This window comes from Ceratosolen solmsi, unplaced genomic scaffold, assembly GCF_000503995.2.
Source record: "Ceratosolen solmsi marchali unplaced genomic scaffold, CerSol_1.0 scaffold11, whole genome shotgun sequence".
Lineage (NCBI taxonomy): Eukaryota > Metazoa > Arthropoda > Insecta > Hymenoptera > Agaonidae > Ceratosolen > Ceratosolen solmsi.
In genome coordinates, this window is record NW_011948416.1 from 8769410 (window position 1) to 8775846 (window position 6437).

The following is a 6437-nucleotide window of genomic DNA, read 5'->3' on the forward strand; positions in this document are numbered from 1 at the left end:
TTCACAACGTTTCCTCGTAAACTCATCTTACAAACGTATTACAAAGACAAATACGAATTAATCTCAGTTAGCGTTTCAGTAAGCATTTAATCGATCATTGTAATAGATTATTTTAATTATTATTGTATTATGATTATTTTAATAATTGTAATAGATGTATGAGTTAACGCCTAACAGTCTCGTTCCTACTGCAAAGAAATTGTTTTGTTTATGAATGGAAAATGGAAAAAGAGAAGAGAAAAATAAAGAAAAAAAAAGATGTATTAGTTCACATATAAATAGCAGAGTATTCTATATGTGGAAAATTTATATAATATGACTTAATAATAATAATAATAATAATAATTAAAAAAAAAAAAAATAAAATAAAAAAAAATATAAAAAAAAACGTTGAACAAGTCATGAGTAAGGGACAGATAATACGTAAACGCAATAACTCTAATGAAAACGTCCCATTTATGTTTTGAATATGATAGATTTTGCTGTGAAACTTCTTTCTTTTATTAATATTAAGGGATGAAATGTAATAAAGAAGAACAGATGAATGGTAAAATTCTGTAAAGACTTATTGTTACTTTTCAATTATCAATATTTTTCGAGCGTTTGTATAAAGTATTGAAAAAAGTTAATTACGAAACTAATGCTTTATGAAAATTTAGCATCAATTTTTTTTTTTTTTTTTTTTTTACTTTAAATAAAATCATTTTCAAATATTCTTTTCATTCTGTGCGTCACTATTGGATTGTAATGATAATAAGTAGTTGCGTGTTCAAAGCTATGAAAATATCTGTCAAGAAAATTAATATTGTAATTTTTCGTAGATTTAAGAATCTCAAATACGTCTCGTTATAATAGATAAGAGATTTTATGAAAGTACATTAATATATACACACAACAGTGTGTACGCATATAGATTTTCGTCGAGCGAAGATTTAAAAATCTGTCGAAGTCAGTCTTCATTGTTACGTAAATAGATTAGAAAATAGTATTTGACAATCGTTTATACTATACACGTTTTTGTGCTTAGCACTAAAAAAAATTTGTAACTATTCGTTTTTATTGGACATTGATGAGCCATGTGAAGCAATTACTTTAAATTAGTTATATTGTTATATATATATATATATATATATATATATATATATATATATATATATATTATTTTTTTTCTTATTTTTTACATCTTTAATTTATGTATCACAATATAATTATTTTAACGAGTTGGTCATGTGTCCAATTGTGTAGATATTAAGAAAGTGATAAGGATTAATGTAAGTTTGCAAAAATGAAAAGAAATAATGAAAAAAAGTGATTAGAATCTCTATTTAAATTATGAATTAATTTGTCGAGAACTCAATCTTTTAGATTTTTAAATATTTTGTAGCAAGTTGTCTTTTTGAATGTAGTGGAAACTGGATGAAAAATGTTAAGATAATCAAATATCAGTACCATTAATTGTCATTATTTGGTTGTAAAAGTGATTAAAAAATTGAGCATCATATGTATAATCATATAACTGTTATCGAATACTCTGTAAATTTCTTGTTTGTAGCATTAAAGGTTTCAAGAAAGGGATTTATTATGATTAAAAGGAGAAAAAAAAACAGGGCAATAATGAAGTTTTAGGTGTCTATTATTAGGTGTGTATCTTTATCTAATTTGCCATTGTCCTGTTAATAATGCATTATAGAATCGTAAAATTTTCAATTGCATTTACAAAATGTACTATCGTACACTTTGCAATGATTACTGTTCGTTAACTTGGATGCTCTCATTATGATATTTTTCATTATGATAATGGCATATTCGTCGTTGAGTTTTTGCGATGATAATTGATCGAGTTATTTAATTATTTTATGGGAGAGTAAAGAACATCTGCGCGCAATTTTGATTTACGTTCCAATACGACAGCGGCCTACTCTACTATTTTCATGACATTTAAATTACGACGAAGGGCACACCATAATTTGATTATTATTACTTTTGTTACATTGACATTGTAAAATCAGCCCACGATTACCCTATTTTTTCTCTTTTTATCTCGATACCGGCACGGACGAGCTTGAGCAAGGCTACCGGATGCAAATAACGCAACTTACCTGAATACTTGCTACTGGTTACAATTATTTAAAAAAATATATTTTTATATAAAATAATTAGATGATGATTTTAAGAGCTTAAATAATTACGTGTATGCTTGATTTGCGTGTGTTAATAAAATTGAAAATTTCCTCTTGTTTTGGCAATATTCCCGTGAACGAAAATGTGTTACAATGTAAATAACATTACATATCGAGTCATATGCACATTTATAGATATTTATAATGGCTTATCTTAGCTTTTTTGTATTTTTTATTATCCACGTCTCGATAATTGCCATTGAAATTTACATTATTTGGTGTAAATTATTGTAGGTCGGGCAGAATTTATTTTAACTTTCAAAATCGAAGGCTACCTTTAAGTTTGCAACAGTGTACCTTCCTAGAATAATATTTAGCAAAATATTTGGATTTTTTTAAACTTCGTTGAATAAAGAATGTTTGTTTTTACAAAGTTGGAGTTTGTCTTTTATTCCATTATCATAATCCCAAAACTAGAAAATAATTTATAAAATATCACAATATATATATATATATATATAATATGCATATAATTGGATAAATAATAAATATGAATTCTTTGATTGGAATGTAATTGTACGATAAAATGCATATTGAGTAAGTGCGAAAGAACGTTATATCTTTCGCTTTTCTCGCACTATCACCAATATTATACCCAAATACTATAATATAAAATAATTAAGGTTTTACTAAGATATTATGAAAATAATGACATTTGAATAATGTGCTTTATCTTATTTTATTTATATTTTTTATTATATGAAACAATTGACTATTGTGATTTCGATATACACGTCTATTACGTACATATAACATATAGTTGCTTTCGGAGGATCAGACGGTGTCTTGTGAAAGTTTGAAGACGCGTGTACAATTATATTTTTTTGTTTGTCCCGCAATAATTCTTACGATCATAATCGAAGATAAAATTATGACGTTAAAAGTATATATAAAATATTATCATTTATGAAATTTGAACATATTTTTTGTGTAAATGTGTAATTAATTTTTGAAACGCCACATAATAACAAATTAAGCGTCTAATTTTCCTGATTATAATTGTCGCTTAAATAAGTAGGATCGTAAAACTTCAAGATTCTTGGTTTCAATGACTACGATACTTGATACTTATTCAAGTACTTTTGCGTATGCCGTTAAGCATTGCTGGACCGTAATTTGTCACTTCGAATGGACGAAAAAATGGCTAAGTGCATTGTCGTTCGTTAATTTTTTTTTTTTTTTTTTTTTTTTTTTTTTTTTTTGTCTATTTATCTGGACACTTTTATCATTGTGTTTAGACGAGGTCGACGAGTTGGTCTTTTATATTTTTTTTGCGCACACATGCATATCTTTTTTAATCCTTATCCTGTATTTTTGCCGAACTCGCATAGTCCTAAAGAAAAATTAATCTCTTGCTTATTTATCATAAATGTCGAAGAAAGGTGAATCTTTCTTAGTTTAGCCAACAGTCTAACTAGAATTACTTTTTTTTTTTTTTTTTTTTTTATCGCCTTTTCGTCCGAATCAATCATACAGTTTATTTCGTAGCTTACGTATAATAACAATAAATTATTATTATTCACAACATACTTCGAAAAAATAGTTTTAAAAGTAATCCGTATTATTTGCCAATGAGTGATATCAAATTAAATAGCACTCGATAATGTTCCAATTAGAAACTTCCAGTGGAAACGAAGTTTTCGATGTTTAATCTATTTTACGCATCAATTATTTTTTATTATTCGAATATTGTATTAAGAGACATTAGCTCAATTTCTTTTGGACTCTAGACTATTATTTACAATAAAATAACTTAATATTTATAGAACACTTTAACGTGCAAATTGAAATTAAAAAATGAATTTGAAAATACAATGCCATTATTTTAACCGTATAAATGGATGAAAAAGCGGATCGTTTGGATGTATTGATCATTAATTGTGTTTTAGTTTTTCTAATTTTTTGAAGACGACGATTAATTATACGTCAGGATAACGAGATTATTTCCGTCGACATTTTCCAATGCCGTGAAACAACGTGCGATCGATTATTCCAGTACAGCAGCACCGCACTGAATGTGTGTCGCTTGCATAAGTTTTCAGATGATTGGCATATTGATGTGTCATCGTATGTCAGATCAATTTATAACGGCTGCATCCTATCATACATAAATAGACTATTGGCATATTTCCAAATGCCCTTTATCGATATAAATTTGTGATTTTATTAAGATAAAGATTATACGGATATAGGAATTTTATTTTCTATCTCATGGTATAATCTGTAGAAAGATATTAAATTGAAATTTAATTTTATATAATCTGTTTTATTAATTTTAAGAAAACCTAAATTAAAATTTATCAATTAGGAATATAATTAATTAATGATTGAAGCGTTCTAACAAACAATATGTTATTTTTAATTTTTTTTTTCTCTTCAAAATAATAATTGATAGTATGATTATTATGACAGTGAATAGATTTGTTGTATTCAGTGGGTGATAAATTTCATTTATATGTTATTGGGATTTTAATGCGGAATGGTGGCGTATTATCGTTTAGAATAATATAGAAAATAAGTTCTGATGAAAGCAATTTTTTAAAAACAAAGACTTAGGCAATAATGTAAGGTTCTTATGAGTAGATTCGGACGAACTTTTGCTAAAATATAAAATATCCTAAAGTATGAACTAAAGCTTATTCGAGTTAAAGAGACTTTTGACGAATATAATGACAAAATCGAGGAGGCAATGATGAAAAAAATGAAAAGTGAAAGTTTATCCGCATATTTATAGAAAGTTTGATAGGATACGTTAAGATGAAATATCAGTGAAAAAAATGAATTTAAAAAACTTCATTGGCGGATCTATTAAAAAAATCATGTATTATAGTGATAAAGTATTATCGATCATCTGCCTCAAATAATCACTATCACCGTTATTAATAAATTTTTCAATCATTAATAATTTATGCGGTTGCATACTACAAATGTGTTATTTCAATATTATTTTATATTTTTGTCTATTTACGTAAAATCTTTCTACGTAAAATAAATTGGAAGATAATTGTCAAACACTACAAGTATATAAATTATAAGTGCAATTAGAATTTTTATAAAATATGTGTATATTTCTAGAACAGTATGAGTTATGATATTTTCAATTATCCAATCAAACTTTGTAAAACAATGACTAAAACATTACACTAAGGATCACTTCTCATAAATTTTCGTTATGCTTTTTGCTTCCTTGTTAGTTTCTAGTGTAACTGTCGCGACTACGTTGCATGGACTTTTTGTATATGAAATATTTAGTTTTCGCTGTTCTTGAAAAACGTTAAAAGGAATCTCTAAACTACAATCAGCTTAAGCACAGAATTTTTGACGCCAAATTTTCTATTTCATTATGTTATTATTTTGTCGTGTCAAAGAAAAAGATATAAGTAAGCGAATATGTGTGGCTCGATTTCTGTTAGAATTGTGATAACAAATGAAAATTTGAAGGCTCAACAACCTTTGCTTAAGCTGTTTTTCTTTGCATCTCATTCATTTACTGGTATATTGGAATCATTAAATTTCGCTTATTTTTATTATTTATATATTATTTTTAATCTTAAGTATATATATATATATTTTTTTTCTTCCTATATTTAATATCTAATTCTCCTTAATAATAATCAATAAGTTGTATTAACGACTCATCATCCAGAATAGCTTTCACATCTATCGATTCCGCACAACAATTCATGAAAATGTGTGTGTGTGTGTTTTTTTTTTAATATATTTTTGCATAAACTAATTTATTAATTATATATTTCAACTGTAAACTTAAATGTATTGTATTTATTTAAATAGTTCTACTATTAGTTAAGTGTAAAAATAATTTCGATTGTCAACGCTGAGCAAAAAATCTTAGCATTAACATGTTTTGTTATTGCGCAAATTACAATACCAATATTATTCGATATACAATATAAATTTTCATGTACAATATTTCATAATATTATTAATTAGTGCTATATTAAAATAGTTATACAATTTTCAAAATTGCATCATAAATTTTAATAAATTGAGTTACGGATTTATTTCAAGTAAAAGTTTGAATAAATGAAAAAAGACGTAAATTTTTTCCTCAGCGCACAAGGATGTAAAGTTATTGTTCATCGAGCAATTCTGGATGACAATCGAATGCATTAACAATAAAATCGAGAACTGCTTTTGGCAGGTGAAGCTCGTTTGATAAAATACGTACAGTTCTTTTTTTCTTTTCGCTTATAAACACTTATCATTACAATTCAGTTTTTATAATTAATTTTTATT